At 36.3% G+C, this 24,528-nt stretch overlaps 1 long non-coding RNA gene across 3 annotated transcripts; it reads left to right on the top strand.

The window, feature by feature from the left end:
- Window positions 1-10,394: 10,394 nt before the first annotated feature.
- On the top strand, window positions 10,395-24,096 carry LOC113327614. Of its 3 annotated transcripts, none has more exons than XR_003349071.1 (4): window positions 10,395-10,509; window positions 10,914-11,085; window positions 12,098-12,235; window positions 23,746-24,096. It is a non-coding gene; the product is annotated as an uncharacterized LOC113327614 (long non-coding RNA). The 3 variants fall into 3 exon arrangements; XR_003349069.1 differs by lacking the exon at window positions 23,746-24,096 and adding an exon at window positions 12,516-12,843; XR_003349066.1 differs by lacking the exon at window positions 23,746-24,096 and having other exon boundaries at window positions 12,098-12,420.
- Window positions 24,097-24,528: the final 432 nt, after the last annotated feature.

Here is a 24,528-nt window from a genome sequence, read left to right on the forward strand (position 1 = left end):
AGAAACAAATAGAGCTGAGGATATGCTGACTAGCTATCACCCTACTGATGAGTTGTTGAGATCGTTCCAAGTTTCTTTGCTGAGGATTTAAAAAATATAGTGGCGGAAAATGCGGCAGGTAAGGTCTATTATAGGAAGTGTTGAGTTTTTTCTTTTGTTAGTTTGGGTTGTGTTGTATAAGTGTAGGTTTTTGTCTTTTTTCTTTTTTCTTTTTCTTTCTATTGGTTGGGCTCTCCTGAGCCCCCTCTCTTTTCCAAAAAATAAATAAAATAAATTCCAAGACAAACGATAAACCAGGCATGGATATTATTTTTGCCACTCGAAGATGATAGAGTTCTCAGCTTGCAACTGCTTATAACTAATATAAGAGCGAAAACCTCGTTTGTACCATGATCAAGTTGCCACATACTAGGCCAGAATGCTGTTTGGACCACCATTCAGCTGTCATGCGAGTATGACATCCAGTCAACCAACACAACCCACCATTCTTCCAGTCAAGCACGAAGTCTACTGCTGGTCAATGGTCAAAGTCAACGAATGGTCAACCACCGGTCAACGGTGTTGCCACCCAATTTCCATCAATGGTGTTGCCAACGGTGCTGCCAACCAGTTTCCATCCAAGTTGCCAGTAATGCTGCTAACTAGTTTCCATCCAAGTACTCTGCCGCGCTGTCATCCAGCCTCCAGTCAAGGCAGTCCGGCAGTCAAAGATCGATAGTCGCAGTCAACAACAAAAGTCAACCATGTCAGTCAAAGTCAAGGTCGTTGGTCAAATCCGCAAGCCCATGTAAATTTAGCCTGTTTTAATCGATCCAGTGCAAGAACACTGGAAGAAGATTCTGGAAGCTTGCTGACCAAGTTTCTTCCATATGAAGTTTTTCTCGAAATTAGGATTTAACCCAGTTATTTAACTGTATAAATAAGGGGGAATTATAACTCTAAAAGGACACGCCCTGATAGAGGAAAATACACCAGCAAACCCTAAAAGGGATAAAAAATCAATTGTATTAATCACATCAATGAAATATCTCTCATTACGGGGATTCGTCCGTTGATGCAGGAAACACTTGCCGAACCACGTTAAATTTTTGTCTCTGTTAAACCTGTTTGTTTTGTATTATTAACCTTAGTTTTCATCATTATCATCAAACCGATTGTGTTCTGTGCCTGGAAATATTTCTTAGTACAAACAAGCTTCTTTTACTTCAAGGTCGCCAGAGGGAATTAACAAATTCCATAAAAAGTTGGCAAATCCCTATAAACAATACTAGATTTCGTGCCCGTGCTACGCACTGGGTGGATTTGAAAACCAACCATCATTTTTTTTTATAACCATATTTTCGATTAGTTATTGCTCGGCTTCGCCTCTCCCCGTCGCTTAGGATTTCTGATTTTGATTAGGTGTGGCTCGGCTTCGCCTCGCCCCATCCCAATGCATGCCTTGGATTTTTGAAGTGTTTAAAATAAACCCGTCAAAACAACACCTTGATCTTGTCATTCTTGCCAACACCAACACCTTTTGTCATTCTGGCCAGCAACAACACCTTTATTTGGTTCATCCGAGTATCAATCTATCTAGTATCATTCTTGCCAGAAACATTATGTTTTCAACAGACTAAAGAAACAACATTACGATGACCAACACATGAATGGTCAAAAAAGCAGTCCAAATAAACATACCATGCCTTTCTCAGGGTCTTCTAGATTGGGAAACATCCATGATCACTATTTTAGAAGAACAAACATTAAACTTAAAAGAATGGGAAAACTAAAAAATTGTGATTCATGTCTTTGTTAACAATGCCAACAGTATTTTCCGTAGAAACATAGAGTTGAGGATCATGGTCTTAAATGAAGATACAATCAAAATGATACAATTTTAAATCATTAACACGTCCACTGCCACTGCACCTGATCAAATAAGTTTAAGCACTTAACACGCCCCGCCACGTCGCGATCCACTAAATCTTGAATTTGATGGAAGCTCTATCCATCATGATATACTAAACCTTTATTGTAGACTGCAGCTTCAACTGGTCTTTCAGGCCTTCCTCAAACATTTTGTGTGCATGATCTGATGTTACCACAACCGAGTTTAGTGTATTCTCCTAATCCCTTGTTTCATCTTCTTCCCACCATACCTGTCTACTTCTTTGTTCGTCTATATCCCACAAACTCTTGGTTTCTTACATGACTCTCTAATATCAGAATATGTTGATATAGTTATAATTCAAAAGTAGGTGCTTTAAGTGCTTTTTAGTAATGGTTTTCAGGGAGCAAAGTATAGCTTCATTAAGTTTACTTGCGAACAGACGCGGCTAAGAAAAATTTTCACTTTAGAACCTATCCACTAAACCTTGAATTTGATGGAATCTTCCCAACAAAAGTTACAGATAGCCATAACCACTTAGAAATATATAATTCTTGAAACTTGAATTTCAAATCAAAAACATTTGGTAGTTGAATCTGGATAGGCACAATGTGTGTATTAACTATTAACTAAAAATCAGGGTTATCCAACGACATAATTACCAAGGAAAAATATACAATCTATAAATTAGCTAGTAATCCATGATTCAATTACTCAAGCAATTTTTATCAATTTCCAAAATTGCATCAAACTTCACCCATGGGATCAAACTATATTTATCCAGAATTACTCAAAAGAATTGCGGGCTTTACAAAGGGTAAGAAAATACTATAGATAATGATGCAATAATATCCAGAATTTTATTAATGATGCAATAGATCTCGGCCCGTTCAGGACCAATCAAAAAATATTTTACTTCAGATTTTTTTTGAGAAGTCTTGAAAAAATGTAGTGCAACAAATCAAAACTATTGGGGATAGTAAATGATATGAAGATAGTAGAATCTCACCAATGAAGATATCATCAAATCTCTTTTGATTGCTGCCAATTCTTAATCCAGGGAACCCAATGAGTCCATCAATACCACTCGGTTCAGTCTCTGATTTTATGAGAGTCATTTTTCATTTTTCAAATACCCATATACTATAAATAGAGAACCCAATGTTAGAATGAACTCAATATGTAAAACACCCATTCAAAGAAAAAAGAAGAAGAAGTAAACCGATGCACTTAGTTGTACTAACACTTACATTGTTAAAATCAACAATCTGCAAGTTTATCAGCAGCACCTGCAATATGATGAGCATCAGAAAACAATAAAATGGACACAATCAAATAACTCATAAGTGATGAGTGAAACCAACTAAACCCGAATCTCACCTTAATTTCCCTTTTTCTTATAATGAAAAGAGAAACTGGCTAACCTCAAGCTCTTGGTTCCATTTGTACCTGCATTCTAAAAAAAACTAAACCAATCAACTGAACAACTGATGTAGAGAATTACATATTTGCAACAGCAGAAGCTCTCTGAATTTTTACGGATCAAAACATAAATCAGAATCTTAAAAAAGAATAAGGGAATTAGGGGTTTGTCGCTAAGAACCTGGGAATAAGGAGATATGAAACCACAATTAAATAACAACATAATTGAGAAACAATTGACTGCAAAAAAAAGAACCTGAACAACTGATGCAGGCTAAATAGAGAACCTTCTATGAAGCTTTGAACTGCTGCAAAACAGCATGTATCATCTCTTTCTTTCTATTCAATAAAGTTTTACAAAAGAAAGTATCACATTTAACATTCCAGTACTGTGGAAGGTAAACTGGAAAAAAAAACATAACAAAAGGCCTTTTACATTTTTGTGATTATGGTCTCTGCTATGTACAAAGTTTGATAATTACCCTTTTGTTTTTATATGTAAAGTTGAAATCCCATCACGAAACTATCTCGTCTCTTGACCTCTTCCTTTTGTTATTGATCATAGCTATCCTGCGAAGCGAAAGAAATAAATGGGATAAAAATAGGAAGAAGAAAAACATTCGGGATATACAAAAGGGTTAGGATCAAAAGAAAAAAAAAAGAACTTACGGGATATACAAAACAAATCCAAGAACAGATTAGTAACATCAAACAGATGAATCACTGAAGAGATTCAACATTAATAGCTTCATATCCCTGCTTCTTCTCTAATTCAGGCCCTTAACTCCATCTTCCACAGTACTATCATAACCGTTAGCACCATCACCTGTAGCTCCTAATCAACACCATTGCAGCAAAAACTTAAATAGAGATGTGTAGGTGGTGGAGAGGCAGATGCAGAGTTTTCTCCACCGGCGGAAGAAAATAGCGAAGAGAGGCGGAGGCGAGTTATAGGCTTAACTGAGTTATTATTTTTGTTTAGGTTTTTACGCATATTAGGTTTTGCAAACTTAGGAATGACATGGCGATTGTTAATGAGAATTATCAGGGATGACATGACACAAAAAGAGAGAGTTTCTAAGCGATTTGAGAAGGTGAGAATTTTAAAGGATTAGATAATTCTTGCCACGGCATCCGCTGGATTGGTAATTCCCCATAAAATTTGGGTAATCTTGTGTAGCAGTCGTGCTTTTGCTTCTCAGCGCTTCACGGGAGAAATCGCTGCTGGTTAGTAGCATCACTCGTATAGCTATAGCCCCTGCTTAATTTCCATTGCGAAAACACCTAGGCATTAAAAACAAAACTAAAAGACGATGTCTAGCTGGCTATATTTCGTTGCAAGTACTTCTATAATTGATTTTTGATTTCGATGCTTGCACGTACTAGCTATATAATTGATCTCGATTCTTGTACATTTGTGCATATGGAAGATTTGTTTGCGCAAATGCCATGAAAACTTGGGAAACAATCAAACAGTAAAAAGTTGGTTCATTTTCTTCTCTAAATCTGAACTGGCTTACTGGATATAGGCAGCTTCCTGCCTGTTGACTAATTACTTACAATTACAATCAGATTAAGATTAATGCAGAAGCTTAAAACTTAAGTATGATTGATTCATGCATTAAAAATCCTCTAATCTTACTTAGCTAAGGGAAAAAGACACAAAATGAACCTTACTTATAGACGACTTAACAGTATATGCCGATCGATGATAACGTAACGTAACATATTATGTTTTCTGATTAAGTAATTTTTACAGATAGTTAATCTTTAGTTATTTGATTAATTAACTACTAGGAAAGTACACCTTTATACAGAACATATCAAATTAAACTAAAACAAATTTGTGGATTAAGATATTATAAGCTAGGATTTTGTCTTAGTTTTGTGGGTCTCAATGTGCTGCTTAGGATTTGTTTGACATTGTAGCTTTAGGGTTTAAATTAGTAGAGTAATGAATGAATATAGATAATGTGGTTCACAGGGGGGTCTTGTCATCAGAATAAGCTAATAAATAAAACGATGTACCTGCAAAGAGTTGGTCTATGATTTTGTTTAATCAATGGGTTCTTTCTGGTTCATCTCATCATTTAACAAACCTCATTTAAATAGGTTTGACTACTCTGTTTCAGGGTATCGACTCCCACTTATACATCAAAATGCATTATATATATATATATATATATATATATATATTTTTCTTTTTTGTCATGCATTCGTCCTCTTTTCCTGCGGGTTCTCGTTGTGCTCGTTTAAATTGGCGATTTGACTAATGGAAAGTATCCAAATTTGCTGGAAATTAATACCAAGCTATTTAGAAGATAGTTTTACAACTTTTCTCAAGATTACATATACTAGGTGTTGCGCCCGTGCTTTGCACGGGCCTAGGTATTTTGTGTTGGGGAATTTTTAGTTTGAAACATGAAATCGGAAAAAAAAAAGTATCAAATATCCAATTAGTAAAAATGATTATATTAAAAGTAGTCAATTAATCAATTAAGATTAGAAACAACAAAATTAATTAGAAATAACAAAATCTAACATTGCTTCCATTTATCGTAGCAAAATCAAAGAAACAACAAAGGAAAAGAACTCAATAGGAGAGACTTACAAAACATGATCTAGAGGTAGGTGTTTCCAAAATTGGTAATACACAAACAAAGTTGTGAAATTCCATTGTAACTGACTTCCAATGTATAACCATCCCTTAAAAAGTGATATTCTGTGAATGCCTTCCGACCATTGTAAAACCTTACCCTTCCTTCAGATCTCTTCAGTTGCACATACGGAAGTCTACCATTATCATTTTTCAGAGCACAATATCAGACATTGTCCTTCCCATTTTTCTTACCACCTTCTCGGGAATCTCCTGCAAGAAACAAAACATCAATTAATCTAACTCCATTTTAGCAGAATTTAAAGATCATTATCTATAGAAAGAAAGTGCATTAACACCACGATGACCAACATGGTACATTCGGTTAGTTCTAACATGAAAAAAAATGATATGAGGAAGTACATCGAATGTTGCAACTACGTTATTGCTACTACCAGAACATGGACATGTCGTTCTTAAAGATTTCAGGAGTCTTGGATCGATGGATGGGTCAGGCTTGTTTGTTCCCTAGTGATCGTCAAGCCCATGGAGGAAGCTCTTACAATGAGCGAAATCTATTGTTTGTGCTTCTGAAAGGGAAATTTTTCCTTTAAATCTTCGACACCCAATCCCTTGGAACCAAAGAGATTGATAAGTTCATCAACAGTATTATTAGTTAGGTCTTGGCATAATCAAGGAAATTCACCACCTGGAATATCGATTGTAACGTGCTTGATCTCTCGATATAGATGGTGTTGAGTTCATATCCGCAACATGTCTCCCGCGACCACTGCGACACACCATTAGTGATTGGTGTTTAGTTGCAGCGGGGAAATTATCGTTGTTAGGCAAGTCTCTCTTATTTTTAGGTTTTTTTTATCGTTGTTGATTGAGAGGCAACAATTTGGTCTTTCTATGCAACTTTGCTGGACAACAACAACAATAAACTCATTAGAACACCCAACACATAAAAAAGACAACATTAAGCAAAGTAATTCATTCACATAAGTTAGTTTCTTCTCATCTTCTAGTTTTCGTGTTCTCACTACTCACTGTATACAACTCGATCCCAAGAAGAGTTGTAGCATTCAACCTTCGATGTACTCAAACTATCCAGTGTTACAACAAACAAATGTAAAACTCATGAGAAGAGAGATTTCACTAATTATGCTTCTCAATTTCATATCCATCTCATCTGTTCCATCAAATTAAGGAATTAAGTAATCCAAACTAATTAATCATTACAACAACCTTGTATCCCATCACTTAGTGCAATCACTTGAAAAATCATCCATATCATCTGTTCCATCAAATTAAGTAATCCAAACTAATTAATCATTACAACAATCTTGTATTGAAAGTGAGATAGACTGACCTACCATTCAGCAGTTAGAACCTCCCGTTGCAGTTAATCATAATCTTCTGTAAACCTAACCAAAATATATCAAAACAAAATTTCAATCAAACATTAAACCTTACAAAAGTGACAACAATCAATATCAAATTCTGCAGAATCGAAACTAAAAAAAAAGCAAAAAAAAATAAAAACCATTCTTAAAAGACTTTTTATATGTCAGCCATTAGGTAATTGATCACCCAAACAGTAAGAGTAAAATAAGATCATAATTAGCTTAGCAAAAAAAAGATCATAATTCATGAATTAACATGAATTATACTGTAATTTAAATTATCCCTAGCACATAAGATCAGAATATATAAGAACACAACGGAAAGTGCGCCTTGTTAAGGGGTTTCTATTAGAGTATGAATGAAAAAGATCTGTAGAAAGGCGAGAAAGAAATAAAAGAATCAAACTAAGGAGAAAAGAGATGCGGCCAAAGAAACAAAAAAGGGTTTGGAAAGAAATATGGGGGTGCTACGGGACTAAGTATTGGTGATGTGAAACAACAGGATGATCCTATTGGCTGAAATATACCACGGTGGGGCCAGAAGCTCTCAGAAGAGAGCTTTGTTCAGCTTTTAACCACAACAGAGGGAAATCACCTGAAATCTTATCATTAATTGCGGTTTCCAACTTTGCTTTAAAATCTCGATCTAAATCATAACCCAGGCCCATGAAAAGATAGACCAAGCTCAGGTAAAGATTATGACTCGACTGTCCAGTCACTGAAGTCAGATCACTAAAAATGTTCCAAATTTATCAATATGAAAATTGTGTATCATTTATGGGGTTCAAAATGGCATGTCAAGCTCTGTAAACATACAAAAATTGCCCAAAAAGCAGTTGAAAACCACAAAAGAATCCCCTAACAAACTTGTCCTTTTAGAGCATTATTCTTCTGCTGTACTACTTAGCATGCATTTGGTGTTCTTGTGCTTTTTAATGTTCCCTACCTGAAACTTCTAGCCAGTTAGTTAAGTCTTCTGAATTGCGTCTGCTAAGTTTTGTTATAAATACCAAGCAATCTTCAAGCTTCATCTATCACTAGTTAAAGTTGTAAGTGAGAGTTGTAGGAAACTGAACCTATTTTTAGCACCTTTAATGCATGCATGGCTGTGTGTTCTTTTAACTTTGGTCCAGTTTCCTCCAACATCTTACCTCCAACCTTCACTTATTTGGATGCAGAACTTGAAGAACATTAGTGTCTGGAAGTGAGAGTTGGATGAAACTAAATTGATTATTCACCTTTGTTTACAATCAACTTAGTTTTCTCCAATATCTCACATCCAGGTACATTAATACTGATACGAACATTCATTCTATATTGGCTAACGGAAGCGGAAAAAAGACAAAGTTAAAGTTGTAGATGAGAGTTGCAGAAGAAAACTGAACCTGTACAGATGATACTAATCATTTGTATGAATATGCATGCTCAGGTTTCTACAGCCCAACATCTGCAACCTTCACTTTTGGACTTGTAGAAAGAAAATGGTTCTTCTCGGAAGTGAGGATTGGATAAAACTAAATTGAGAGTCTATTACTTCATTTTTACTTGGTCAATTTAGTTTTCTCCAATGTCTCATATCCGAAAATTCCTTGCGCAACATGATATGGCAGAATTAGAGCCTAGAGGGTGCCAAAAGGGGTTAGGATTCTTTCTTCCTCTCCCTGTTGACCCCTTATCTGCCCCTGTAACAGATTTTTGAGTTTAGTTTGATTATTAAATGACACACAAGTCACCATTCTATAAGTGCGTTCATACATGGGGTCAGTAGGTATATGAACGAAGGTTATGTGCGCAAGTCGTAAATGAGATTCTCACTGCGATAGAGTCTAGTAAAATGAACCATAAGTAATGCTGCATAAGGGTTGTCCGTTGTCCCCTTCTTTGGCGTGGCAGTAACTTTGCATATTGCTAGAAATCGACTATGGGGATTGAGTTGTAATAACTTTTTTAGTAGTTTTGAAGAAAAGTAACCCAATTTTGTTGTGGATGAACCTCGTGAAGTTGCAGGTGATAAAAAGAAGGTCAGATTCTTGGAGTTTCACATGTAAGGAACAGAAGAGACTTGTCTCAAGGATACACAAATGGGCTTATTCCACTTGGGAAAGGAGAATGTGCAGGTTTGTGAGATTCTTTAAGCAGATGGTTTTCTTCTTCTTTGAACAAGTAAATTGTAAAAAGACTTTAATATTGTTTTCAACTTTATTGCAGCTAATGTACGTACAGTAAAGAGGACAAAGCTTTTGGAACATGCTGAAAACTTTGTGATGGCACATAGAGCTATTGACTCCATCAAGGGTCCTCAGAACTTTATAATGTGAAGATGGTCCAGTTTCGTGGTGGTTGTGGCAGTGGTGGGGGAGATGATGCAGCTGCTGGTGGCGTTATATTATGATTATTACATAGATGGAAGTGATCTACGAGAACTATTTTTATTTAGTCTACAGAACTCCCTGTACGTACCAAATCTACCAGTGTTAACGCTTTAGCTATCTCTGCAATACTGTCTGTGGTAATGCACAGTTACCATGCAGCACAAAAATGTACTCCTAAATTAGCATAAACTGTATGAAAATGAAAGGCCACAGTAGTTTTTCAAGTGCACAATGTCTTTGGGAGAGGCCTAGGAAGTTCAAGCTACAAAAATCATCAAGTTGTTTTAGGAATTATTGTGCGTCATACAGACCTAGCAAAACAGCCTTCTTGTGGGAGAGGATTATGAATTGTTGTGCGTCATAATCCTCTTGCAGCCCCCAAAACAGCCTTCCTGTGGCTACGTATATCTACAGTACAGGCCTAGCAAAATTCTCTACACTAGTGGCGAGCAATCGATCCATTGCATTATCTTGACGGACAGAGCATAATTGGCTTGAGATCTTCCTTCAAAGTCCGTCTTCAAAAAAATTTCATTCTTGTTGGGTTTAACTTTAGCAGCTAACAAAAATCATCCTTGGTTGAAACATGAAAAACCAAAAAAAAAAAATAAAAGGGGGGGGGGGCAGCAAAACCGGACCCAGAGCCAAGCCTCCGAGTGGTACGAGCTGGTTGGTTGGGCAAGGGGCAGGGCATAAAAAGAAATAAACCATTTATTTACTCTCCATCCTCCAACCTCTCTGCATTAATCGGAAGAAGAAGAATGAAGAACCAGCAGCTATAATGTCAAGCATTCCGGGGGAGATGTGCCGTGAATCAATTAATCTGTTTGCAAGAATTTGGTATGCCCCCCTAATCACATCCCATTTTCTCATTCTTGAAGGTTATGATTCAGTGTGTGAATTAGAAGACGATGCTGTTAATATAGAAATGGAGATGATTTCCCAATTCAAATATTTAGGTATTATGTTCAATTGTTGTTTAATTTAACACATAAGGAAATACCTAAATTACCTAATAAATTTAAGGTTAACAGATTCAATATTCGCATTGATTACAGTTTATAGTTAATAAATTTATGCCCTTGGCTCAATATGAAAAGCAGATATTGAAGGATACTGAATGTTTGCTGGAAGCATTTGGCTCATCTTTATAGTAATTAAAATTGAGAAACCGCAGTGTTTGTTGGTCCTGTGGAGTCTTCAATGCTGTCGAAGTTGTGATTTCATCTTGTAAAATTTGGCAGGTATATGTCATGGAAACAATTAGTACCCTTCTGGTAAAGGCGGAAGGTGCATGTCCTTAGAAAAAAAAAGAATATCCTCATTGATGCAGACGGGCTTTTCTTTCTGGAGATTCCTCTGTACTTCTGCCTCCAGAGTTTTCGAATTGGTGCTGGGTATATCTTCTGTGACCAGGTAACCCAACCATCCTTGCCTGTTTCATATTTTCGCATTGATTAGAGTTTCCCATCTAGTCCAGCATGCCATGACCAACCTGTTTGCTTATTTTTGGGTATTGGAATCGTGGTGGGCAGTTGTCTGGTTAATCGGAAGATGTCATATTCAACCCACCCAACTAAAGACCTTGTTCTGTTCGACTCCCTCGATTATCAGGCTTGTACATTGTTGCTAGGACCTTCAATAGGCCATAAACCCATGTTTCTGGATCGAAGCATTTCTGTGTATTTTGATATAAATTCAAGGTCCAAATGGGTCTGGAAGGGACTAGGAGAACATGCTGCTCTTTCTTCAGAAATTTACCATCCCTGATGGACCTCTCATCTCTATGGTAGGGGATACAGGATTGAGAGCAATATAAGTTTCTTGCTGGCCATTATGATCACTTAATGGTCTACATTTAATTGAGCACATTTGCAGAAGTTAGTTTCCTTGAATAGTCCTTCCTACTGTCATTAAAATATATGAAGTGTGATTGTAAGGTTGCAAATATGAGCTAGGATTTTGTCTTAGTTTTGTGTGTATCTATGTGCTGCTTAGGATTTGTTTTACATTGTAGCTTTAGGGTTTGAATTAGCATAGAGTAATGAATGAATGAAGATAATGTGGTTCACGGGGGTGCCTTGTCATAATATAAGCTAATAAAATGATGTACCTAAAAAGAGGTTGTCTATCATTTTGTTTAGTAAATGGTTTTCTCATCATTTTAACAAACCTCATTATCGACTCCCACTTATGCACCAAAATGCTGAAATGAATAAACAAACCCAGGTATCTATACTCTATAGTTTACTTTTGTCATGCATCGGTTCTGTGAGTTTTCTTTTTGTTCGTTGTTTGAATTTGGAAATTTTGGCATACATAAATAATGCAATTTTGTGATCGTTGTTTGAGTTTGAGATAACTTTATAGATTTGACTAATAAAATTGTTTTTGAATTTTGGTTGATGAGGAGTGATTTCTTGTACAGGGTTATCAAATGAATATGCAACCTTCATGCGCTGAAGCAGGTTTTCATATTCGGATTCCACCTACAGTAGACCCAAAGCTATTAGTAAAGAGAATTTTTGATGAATGAGCGCCACGTTGCAGAAACATGACATATAAGGTGAGATGTTTGAAACTATTAATCTGTTAAGGCTCAATTAAGTGAAATTTTTTGGATCCTTAACTGATGTAGCAACTTAGGCCAACTATTTATGAACATCTTGTTCTATTATCACACTCTTTGTGTTCGTTGTCTTGGTTTGGAAATTTTGGCATACATAAATAATGCAATGTTGTGAGATCGTTGTTTGAGTTTGAGACAACTTATAGATCTGACTATTAAAATATATTTGCATTCATGGAAAATTAATACCAAGTTTGCACATAATTTATGGTTTCAGTGGCGGAACTAGGAATGATAAATAGGAGGGGGCAAACAATGTAAAACAATCCCTCTAAAGGCTAAACAATGAATCAAAAGGAAAGCTTAGAAGGGTTTTTGTGAAGATGCATAAATAACCTTTGGGCGTCAGTTAGCCCCTACTTTGCCCATATATATAGCTCCGCTTCCCATGGTTATTGGGTTCAGAGTTATGGTTATCTGCTTTGTTGGGTCATTTGGTTTGTTTTATACCTTTAATCATTGAATGTTTAGGATTCTTGTTTAGGGTTAGTGTACCGTAGTACCCTTATAGTGCTGGTAGTTTGACAAATAATGAAATTTATGAAATTAAAGCTTTTTACAATTGAAAAGAACAAATTTCTTGCTTATGCGGTTAGGTTTCTCAAGCATGAATAACGGTTTCAAACTTGCCTAAAGCTTGATTTAAATTATATCCAGTATTGTGCCGAGAGGTTCATATTGTTCCTCAAGGCATTCCAGGATCCGGCATCAGAAACGAAAAACTACACATACAACGGAAGTTAATGCACAATAAACACAAAAGACACGAAGATTTACGTGGTTCGGCAGTGGCCTACGTCCACGGACAACAATTCACTTACTTCATATATCAGAGAATACACAATGAACATGACACTCAACACCTGTTCTTCTTCTTCACATTCTCAACTCACCTTCAAATATCCCCAACTCTCCCAGCCCCAAAGCCATGAAAGGATCTACATCTTGCTAATGGAGAGATTACTTCTCTTCTTTGTGAGGAGATGTCTACAACCTAAGAGTTTAGACAATATTGATGTAGATGATGTAGATACCTATAACCTAAAGGTTCTGCCTTTATTTATAGGCTTACAATACTTCAAATAAGAAACCAAGCTTTACTCTAATTTTGGAAATCCAAACTAACTAAGATAGGAAACCCTTGTTTAGATAGAAGTCTAAACACATTCCAAAAATCAGTAAAAACTGATTTAGGAAACCACACTGATGTTTCCTAAAAATCGAGCCAATATCCAACAATTCTCCACCTTGGCAAGATTTCCATGACAACTTCAACTTCACTATTCTCTGATTTCTCCACCTTGTCATGAAATCTCGACATTCACCTTCCGCGCCTTCATATTCTACTGCCTTCAATCACCCGGAGGTGCCAATCATCCGTAGATGCTTCAATTCAACTAAAGTTTTTCAATACTTCACTCACCCATAGGTGCCAACCATCCGAAGATGTTTCACTTCCATAAAAGGACTTCAATACTTCACTCACCCGTAGGTGCCACCCATCCGAAGATGTTTCAATCCCTCATAGGGCTCCAATTCTCCAATCATCTAATGATGCCTTCATACTTCAATCATCCTAAAGATGCTGCACTCCCACAAATGGGCTTCAATTTTTCATTCATCCAAAGACGTTGCACTGGTACAATTTCCAAAATCCTTGTCTAAGGTTCAAATGTGTCAACTGACACCAACACACCGTAAGGTGTTTCAAATCCCTTTTAAGGATGCAATGTGCTTCAACATGTGCTTCACAAATTCAATCCCATAACAGGTCTGCAACTGTGTCTTAAGACACCAATACACCAAAACGGTGTAGCAAACTCAAAAGACATGATTAAGTCCAGGAAGGAATTACCCGAATTCCACCACTTCTTTTGTTACTTTGCTAATTTTTCAGCAAATCCAATTATCTATGAATTCTTGACGCGTCTTCAACTTCATAGATTTTCACATGCACATATTCTTCAAACTTGCAAGATTCAATTCTTTGCACATTTACTTCAATTTGTATGATATAGTCTTTGACTTCAACTCACAACTGCACTTGTCAAATTTGAGCTCTTCCTCCATCATACTTCTTCAAATCCCAACACTTCGTCTTTCAAGGCGGATTTCAATATTTCATCACATGCAAATGTATGGTGTACCCCATAACTACGAAGTTTTCTTCAAAGATGAAATAATTCATACCTTACAAAGTAAGTTCCCAAACATCTGTGTGAACACATTCCAGTATTCCATATGTGGTGATAATCATGATATTTTCATATCTTCATAAAACTAGAACTTTTTACTCCAACTCTAAGCTTGATTCTTTCTCCACCTTAACACAATGTTCACAAAATTCTAAACTGCGTGATTATACGTTCTTCAACTTCAGGCCTTAGCTGCATGATTTAGTCTTCAAATGTATTAGCGCACTATCTAATACTTCTACTTCCATATTCAGCAATACAGATTTCTATTCTTCAATCCTTTCATCAACTGCATTGGAAAACTTCTTCAATACTCCACCGTTTAAACAACTTTAAACCCGAAGTCGAATGGATCTAATGATTCCAGATTCTTATTCAAACTTCTCGAGTTGTACCTAAGTACTTCAAACGAATGCTTAATATCTTCAACTTCAAACTCCAACTCCTAAAATTCAGAAAATTCTTTAGAGAATGCCTATGATAAAAGCATTCAAACTTGAAATTCCACACCATCACTAGATCTGCGTTCACGTCTGAACTTGAAACTTCTTTCCTTGTTTTCCAATGCCTTTCCTTACGACAAAAGGAAGTTCAATTCACATACCGCGTTCTTCAAATAGTCTTCGCCTAATCATATACTTCACATGTAGTATCGTACCTTACATTTGTGAAGTGCCACAATGATAATTGTTCCTTGCAACTGATTTAACTCAAAAAAACGGAAACATATCTTCACGACCTATCTGTTTTTCCACCACGGTCTTGCACTTCTTCACCTTGATGACTTCAAAAGGTAAACACCTTAATTCTCCGCCAAATATCATCCAAAAATAAAGGTAACAAACCACCTAGCTCCTCTTTAAAAAAAAATAAAAGAGATGCCTTCAAACATCCGAGTGGATGATTCAAAGCGTACCATATTTGCGGTGTTCAACAACACGAAAAGCTATGCTCCTATATTGTTGTGTAAACAACAAAAGCTTGCAGAAATTCAATGCTCATAAGCTTACTCTTCAAGTAAGTTGCACACTCAACACATTCAAATAAACCCTTCTTCAATCATATGCCCAAGGTGCATATGCCAAAGATTGTGTCAACTTCATCTTCAAACGCTTCTCTTTAAAACAGAATAAGAAACTACAGCTCCACCACACACAATATCTCCATATAGGAAATTCAATTACTGCATCTTCGACCAGAATTTACCAATCCTCCACTAGTGCTCTCACAACACTAAGACATTCAAATGATTGATAATTATCACATGAAACCTACTAATAGATTTCTGCAATCCTCGCTACACCATCCAACTGAGGCAAACTTGATTTTAACTTATTCTTCAATTCCTTAAACTATGTCAAGGACAACATGATCGAACTAATGACAACCTTTAATATTCACAATCGTTCCCCTTGGTACTTTGATCAATTCTAAGGATCTTTGACGATTTCAATTTTTGCATCTTTACCTCTTCCAGCGTACAAACCATTCAAATTGTACTTCAAACATGATACTCTTGTTTCCTAGCAACTTGGCTTGCAAAAAAAGCACAATCAAAAGGAAAACCGACTAGGTATTTCCAAATAGTCCACAAAAGTATCAAACAAACGAGGTAAAGACCAAAAACCAACTAAACACCTTTATCAAACTAGTTAATAAGGTTATGAAAATACTTACCCGAAGCTATGCAAAATACATAGGGTTTATACCTCAAGAAGTATTTCAACGTCAAATCCTCCCTTCATGTAGAGCTTCAACTTCAAAAGTGTATCAATCAACAATCAACGAATGTGAAACGCTTCAAATACATTCGTTTATGAGTAATTGATGCTTTAAACGGTGCTTGTCAAATCAGAAAATCCACCTCTTCACCTTGATGCAATTCAAACGATCTTGTTTCTAAGATTCTTCATATGAGGTTGTACAACAATTTTCTGAATTCCAACGTAACTCTGATTTTCAAATTGACATAACTTGATTCTACAACATGCCTATTGATGCATCTTCTTCTAGGCTTTTACTTCAATCTCCAAGTATGTCTTCTTCCATAAATTCTCCCACGTTTTCTGACGAAACTGTTACAACTTTGCACCATAGTTCTAAAACTGTTACCAATCTTCACCACAAGTTTTCAGAACTATCACGATTCTTCTACCACAAATTTCAGTCAAAAAACGTCACCTTGTCTTTGTGTTCTTCTTCAAGTTTGACATCTTCTTTGATATCTTCACATACCGTTTCTGACCCAATTCAAACGAGCAAACCCTAGATTTCAAGAACCTAGACCTAAGCTCTGATACCAATTTGTTGTGCCGAGAGGTTCATATTGTTCCTCAACGCATTCCAGGATCCGGCATCAGAAACGAAAAATTACACATACAACGGAAGTTAATGCACAATAAACACAAAAGACACAGAGATTTACGTGGTTCGGAAATGGCCTACGTCCACGGGCAGAAATTCACTTACTTCATATATCAGAGAATACACAATGCACATGACACTCAACACTTGTTCTTCTTCTTCACATTCTCAACTCACCTTCAAATCTCCCCCAACTCTCTCAGCTCCAAAGCCATGAGAGGATCTACATCTTGCTAATGTAGAGATTACTTCTCTTCTTTGTGAGGAGATGTCTACAACCTAAGGGTTTAGACAATATTGATGTAGACTATGTAGATACCTATAATCTAAAGGTTATGACTTTATTTATAGGCTTACAATACTTCAAATAGGAAACCAAGCTTTACTCTAATTTAGGAAATCCAAACTAACTAAGATAGGAAACCCTTGTTTAGATAGAAGTCTAAACACATTCCAAAAATCAGTAAAAACTGATTTAGGAAACCACACTGACGTTTCCTAAAAATCGAGCCAATACCCAACATCCAGGTCCATTAAAAGTTAGACCAAGCTCGGGTAAAACTATATGATTTGACTGTCCAGAGTCCTTGATTTATCACTAAGGCCAGATCACTGAGAATGTCCCAATTTTATCAGTCTGAAATATGTGCATCATTCAGTGGGTTCGAAATGGTATCTCAAGTTTCTGTAAACATACAAAACTTGCCTAAAAGAAGTTGCAAATCACCAGACTGTAACAAACTTGTCCTTTTTGAGTATTCTTCTTCTGCTGTACTACACTACTACTACTAGCATGCCTTTGGTGTTCCTTGTGTTTTAAATATTCTTCTAAGCCTTCTAGCTAGTTAGATAGTCTTTTGAATTCTTGTTATAAATGCCAAGAAATCTTCAAGCTTCATCCATCAATAGTTGTAGTGTTAAACTTGAAAGTGAGAGTTAGAGGGAACTCGAGCTATTTAGCACCTTTAATGTATGCATGTGCTTTAGCTTTGGTTTGGCTGCTTTGGCATCTCACCTCCAACCTTTTATGTATACTTGTGCTGTAAGTACACTACACTACATCTGCAAACACTAATCCGATAAATCATAGAGGAGATGGAACCAACACCAACATCAATAATAATCAGTATGAATTTCTTATTTCGAATTCGTTTTTGTTTTTGCAATCAGTTACTTCAAACCCTAGCTTCGGTATGAATCTGCTTGTGTTTAAGTCGTTCTCCCACTTGAGATGTCTGTTGTATAATTTTATTATGGTGGACACAATACTTATGCGTTGGCTAATCATGTTACAAAAGTCATCACATGTTCCTAGAAATTTTAAAGTACTCTGTATAAATTTCCACACTATTTTGTCAAAAGCCTTGGACATGTCTAATTTAACAGCCATCATTTATTTTTTGAGGACATCGGTAGGGGATAGCTAGTATTTTTGAAGTGGATTAATATGATTATTTCGGAATAACCTACACAGGCCGGCGGTACACTAGCAGGTAGTAATAATTATTTTTCCTTGGAAAATGTGGTGGTGGGGGTTCTTTTAGTGTTTTACCACTGAAAAAACTAAAAATTAAGCATAATATGTTACGTTATACGTGTACTACTCAGAGTCATCGTTTTGAGTATAAATCTCACCAGAACTTGGTTCATCTCATATTTCACTCGCCATCAAACTTTATTTCATTACAATAACACTGTTGTGTGAAACATCATTTTCTTTTCTCTCAGAACTTGTTGTTTGAGTGTTTTTCTGAAGAATATATCGTCTGCGTACATTTTCATGGTATCGATACCTCCTCAATCAACAAAGAAGTAAAATTTGTAAAGGCCGTATGCTCCTAAGATCTCAAGTGAGATTTTAGCAAAAAACATCTCTGAAAGCAATTAGAATAAGTCTCCAAGTAAGAATCAGCATAAGGGCAGAACATTTCAAAAAGGTAAGACTAAAACTTTTATTCGCTTCAATAAGTATTGTTGTTATTGTATAGATAAAAGTCATATGCAAAGGAATTGTAAAATTCGAAAGATGCAAGACGCTCTATCTTTTGTTTCAAAATAACTAAGGTTGCACATGGGACGGGACGGTACGGGTTTTTGCCTAGCTCAGTACCTGTACCTCCCTATGGCCGGTACCTATACCTTGTACCTGTTTGGTACGGTACGGTAAGGGACCTGTACCTGTTTAACTCGGTACGGGACGGGACGGGACCGGTTCTTTACCTGTAGCATATCTGCATAATGCATATGTAAAAAAAACAAGAAAGCAAAGCAAAAAATCTTGAGAGTTCTAAGTTTAAAAACTTTAACTGTTAAGACTTTCTTAAGACCTGAATTCATACATACTTTAAGAAAAATCTTTAAACTTCTAAGTTTAACAGCATTAACTGTTTAAGAGTTCAACTAGAAAAAACAGAAAGCAAAGCAAAAAAACAGCATTTCTCTTTGGCAATTGACCACTTTCATAAGTTTGGTGCGACAAAAAACGAACTCCATCTCCAAGCATCAAGCATCCAAGACCTCTGAAAATTGAACCACACCAAAGATGTCTGCAACAGCAATTTATATTTCAGTTTATGCATAAAAGGCATGAGTCGAAATCTAACAACAGGCACATATAACCAGCAATCTCTGTTAAAGGATAATAATAAAAAAAATACATTGTCATTCTAAGCATTATCAGGTAGGAATGAGGGTATTTGATTGTCAGTGAATAACATAAGGCATGTAGAGTAAGACTTAAAACCCAATGGTAATGTTCTTGTTCAGAAAGAAGAGGGAGTAATCAGCAAGGTATTATCGAACAAACACATGAATACTGAAATAGTAAACAAACAAAGAAAAGTTTATATTACCTTCCTCATCCTTGGAGTTATCATCTGGTACATAATCAACTAAAAGATCAAGATCGATGGGTTTGCTCAACCAGCTTTGACAACAGAGCAAAGCCTCAACTGTTATTGGAGATAAAGAACTTCTCGATGGACTAAGAACACGCTTTCCGGTGCTAAAAGCTGATTCAGAGGCAACCGAAGATACTGGAATGACTCTTCAAATATGTACTTCTGTCTATAGTCCCTATCATGCTTTTCTAACCTTTTGAAAACCTTTTCATACTTTTCAACAGAATCTAACATTATATAAGTACTATTCCATCTACTTCTCACATCCAAGATCAAACCTTACTTATATTCAATCTTTTTTAATTCACAACAAGTTTTAAACCTACTCAACCTAGCAGGAGATCTAGTTACATATTTGATAACTGACCTGATCCTACATATCGACTTATTGTAGAGTCTTACTGCATCTCTTGTCATAATGGCAAGAACATGAGATGCACATCTGACCTGGTAAGAGTGAAGTGAACAAATCAGAAATGAAATGTACACATACATAGAAATGAACACATGCATTTAAAAGTTACAGAGTTACATGCAAATATTAGAATCTAGAAATGAACAAATCAGAAAAACTAACTTACGTGCAAATATTCGGCTCTAACTGGAGCTGAAGTCCAACCAATCACACTTTGCTTCAAATATTCAATTGCCTTCTTATTATCATTAGCGTTGTCTAGAGTAACCCCAAACACATCCTCAAGACCCCAATCCAATAAACATCTTTCTAACATTTGACCAATATCACTGCCTGTGTGACCTTCAATTTGACAAAACAAGATGATTCTCTTTTGTAACTTCCAATTTTGATCAATAAAATGAACAGTTACGCAGATGTAGCTATAATTGTTAGGAGAAGTCCATGTATCAGTTGTCAAGGACACCCTCATTTTGGTAGCTGCAAAGTAACGCTTCAAAAAAAAATTCTCATCAACATAGAGTTGTAACAAATCCCTGTAAATGGTCATACGACTCGGCATTTTGAATCGAGGCTCCAACATCTGCGAATAGGCCCTAAACCCTTCACCTTCAACAATTCTGAATGGCTTCTCATCAACAATGATAAACACAACAAGAGCCCTTCTGCACGCTTCTTGACTGAAACTAGATGCAATCAATTTACTATCCTCACCTGGCTTTTGGGGTTCAAACATCAATAATTGTTGTCCTTCCACCTTCTTCTTATTAGGATTCTGGGTGCAATGCCTCAAGTGTTTCCATAACCCAGACGTACGATTCTTTTGACTACCAGATTTCAATTTCTTGTGAAAATGCTTACATTGTGCCCATACCTCATCTAATTTTATAAAATCCTTCCAAGATTTTGAAGTGGATTTCAGATTCTTGGCTACATCAACAGCAGGAGTTGTAGCTTCATTTGGATCTCCTTGTACAACTTGTTGTGCATCAGCAGAAGGTGCAGGTACAGATGTAGGGTTAATAGAGGAACCAACTTCAGTTGCATTTTGACTTTGAGTTGCATTTGCATCCATCTGAAATGAAAAAAACAAGTTAAGTGTTAAACTGAGAGCTCATCAATACAGATTATTGCATTTGCATAAGAAATGGTTTGAAAAACAAAATTCATTCAAAAATACAGATTTACTGACACAAATTACAGATTTACTTCACATCAATGTTTCTAGAAACTTGACATCATGTGAAGTATATAAATGAATTCACACCTTTTGATGCCAATACGGGAGTTTCAAGCAGAAATTAAACCAATATGAGAGTTTCAAGCAGAAACGAATTCACACCTTTTCACAGGATACTACACAATTTACCAAGTCCACACCAAATTAAACCCAAAACACCTAGCTAACATGAATTTCAAGCAGAACCCACAAACACATACAAATTTAAGAAAAATAAAACACCTGCAGGTTCTACACAGTTACACAAATGCATCAATGAAAGTACCAAAAATGCAGGGAGATATGAATACACCCTGATATTCCCTATTTATCCATATCTCATTTGCAATTGCACAAATCTATACATCAAATTACACGATTTGAACCCTTTCAATTAAATCATTAGACAAGTAAACAACAACACTATGTAAAGCCAACCAGGATACATGAATAAAAAAAATGAAACTATCGAAAATGTTAGGGTTTGTTAATTATACCTGAAGAAGATGTACCAGGATGACAAACTTGCAGCAAATAGAAAACGAACTGGTTTTTTAATTATATCGAAAATGTCAGGGTTTGTTAATAACGAGAAGGATCTTGTTTGATTTCTAGGGTTAAACTTGCAGTAAATAGAAAACGAAAATGGTGGTGCGGTGGCCTAGAAGATGGTGTGGTGATGATGATTAGAACTTAGAACTGGTGATGATGATTAGAACATGGTGGTGACTGGTGCGTCGACGGCCTCTTCTCGCCTCTTCTCTGAGAGGAAGATGAAACTGAGAGGAAAAAAAAATGAAGAGAATACGATAGAGAAAGGGTTTAACCCCTACTATCAACGGCTAGGATTTAAACCCTAATTTCAACTGATATAGATCCTCGGTACTACGGGACGGGACGGGACGGGAATAGAATATGACCGTTACTCGTACCTCCTCTAGGCACGGTACCAGTTTTAGTACGTGTACCTGTCCCATCTGACCGCGGTTCCGGGACGGTTCCATGGGACGGGACGGTTCCTGTGCAGCCCTAAAAAGAACTGAGTAAATTCACCTCTAAAAAGCCCTCAGATCACCACTTTCCTGTTTTGTCAACGAGAATGTGAGATCTGATGTTTCAGCTTGGAAAAATGCAATGTTGCAAGAGATGAATGACCTTCATTCAAAATCCATCCACAAGTGTGTTGGGATCCTAGTCCCACATTGGTTAGATGGGGCTTAATTGGTAGTTTATAAGTCAATGGGTTCCCTCTTCTAGTCAACCGGTTTTCGAGTTGAGTTCTACCCATGGGCTTATGACGAGTTTAGGGTCGGTACCCTAACAATTGGTATCAGAGCCAACCACCACGACCCATGCCCGCTCCATAGAAGGGGTGACATATAGGCTAGATTAAAGTGTTGGGGCACCTACGTATGGGCGTAGTTGTCACCCGCATTGAATACTGATAGGGGAGAGAAGCCACCATGAGAGAAAGGGCTACCTTCGGGTCAGTATCGATAGAGTGGGCCAATGAGGACGTTGCGTCTGGAAGCGTGGTGGGATGTTGGGATCCTAGTCCCACATTGGTTATATGAGGCTTAATTGGTAGTTTATAATTCAATGCGTTCCCTCTTCTAGTCAACCGGTTTTCGAGTTGAGTTCTACCCATGGGCTTATGACGAGTTTAGGGTTGGTACCCTAACAAAGTGGATGCCAAAGTCTGAAGTGAAAGCAAAAAGGGGGTCATCTAAAACAAGTACTAAGAAAAACAAGCTTGTTGTAATCTTAGATAAAGATGACTATGAACGTCTAATTTTTAGACTCAAGAAGGATTTAACAACATCCAGTGATATTGATACACCGGTATCCTTCAAAAATCTGCTTCAAAGCAGGAAACGAAAAAAAATGTCTGAAATCATCAAGATAGATCGAGTTCCACAATCAAAGATCCATCAAGTGCTCACTTCAACAACTAAGTTTGTTGATCGGAATTTCCGATCTTTGTGCTCAATTTAAATAAATGGGAATTTTTTTTAAAGGAGTACTGGAATATGAGAAAAATATATATTGTACTCAATCTATCTGTATCATGAAAATCTAAAGTATTTTTCTAGCTTTGGAATATTTGTTCTATTTTTAGAAGAATACTTTTGATTTTGAGAAAGTTCATGACAAAATTGGGCAAGATATTTTTGGACCCTCTTAACCATATTGTTCCGGAAAACTCTTACTGTTATTTCCGAAAGTGTATATTTTCACGAATTTTATCAAATAAAAATACCTTGATTAGGTGTCTCAAAACTTGGAAACCAAGTTCTGTTTGATATATAAAAACATCTTAAGAACCGATTATTTCCTCTGTGTTTTTTCTGCAGTTCAAGATGAGTGAAAATACTATTGATATTGATTCTCAACTACAGAAGCTTGAAACATGTCCTCCCACTTAAATGAAGTGCACCACTCAAGGGAACATAAGAGAAATCACATATCACTTGATTTCATGGTCTATTTATTGAGAGATTTCGAGATTGCCCAAGAACAATTGGAAGCTTCTGAAAAGAATGGGAAACGGCTTGAACAATTGGAAGCTTCTGCAAAGTATCATTTGGAAAACTTATGTTTTAGTATGCTACGTGTTAAGTCGATACAATGAAGATAAAATGTCACAATTTGGTTAGAGTAAAGGCACTTTTATGGAATATGAAATATACACGAAATGTGATGTATTGTACCACGTTTTGTAGTGTTTTGTTAATGTTATATACAAAGCCGTTCCTATGTCTAGAAGGGCCTTGTACGAATATTCTCGTAGGACCTTTTCCAATGTCGAATATTTTGTAACAACATAATCTTGACGAATGATTTTATTTAAATGTATTGTCTCTTCTTTATGTACTCATCATCAGATTTTAATTAAGAACCGGTGTTTCAAAAGGTGTTAAAGTTAATTCAGTTCAATAGAAATAAAATTAAAATCCAAAACTTACATATTAAAACGGCTAATGATAATAATAATAAATATCAAAACACAATAGAGACATGAATGTTTATGGTGATCACGCGCTTCATTGTGCTAGTGAGGTTGGTATTAAATTCCACCATGATATTGTTAGAGATACTTTTGCTAATATTTGTTATCGTGCTAGTGTACCTTCTAA

The sequence above is a fragment of the Papaver somniferum genome, chromosome 1 (genome assembly GCF_003573695.1).
Source record: "Papaver somniferum cultivar HN1 chromosome 1, ASM357369v1, whole genome shotgun sequence".
Classification (NCBI taxonomy): Eukaryota; Viridiplantae; Streptophyta; class Magnoliopsida; order Ranunculales; family Papaveraceae; genus Papaver; species Papaver somniferum.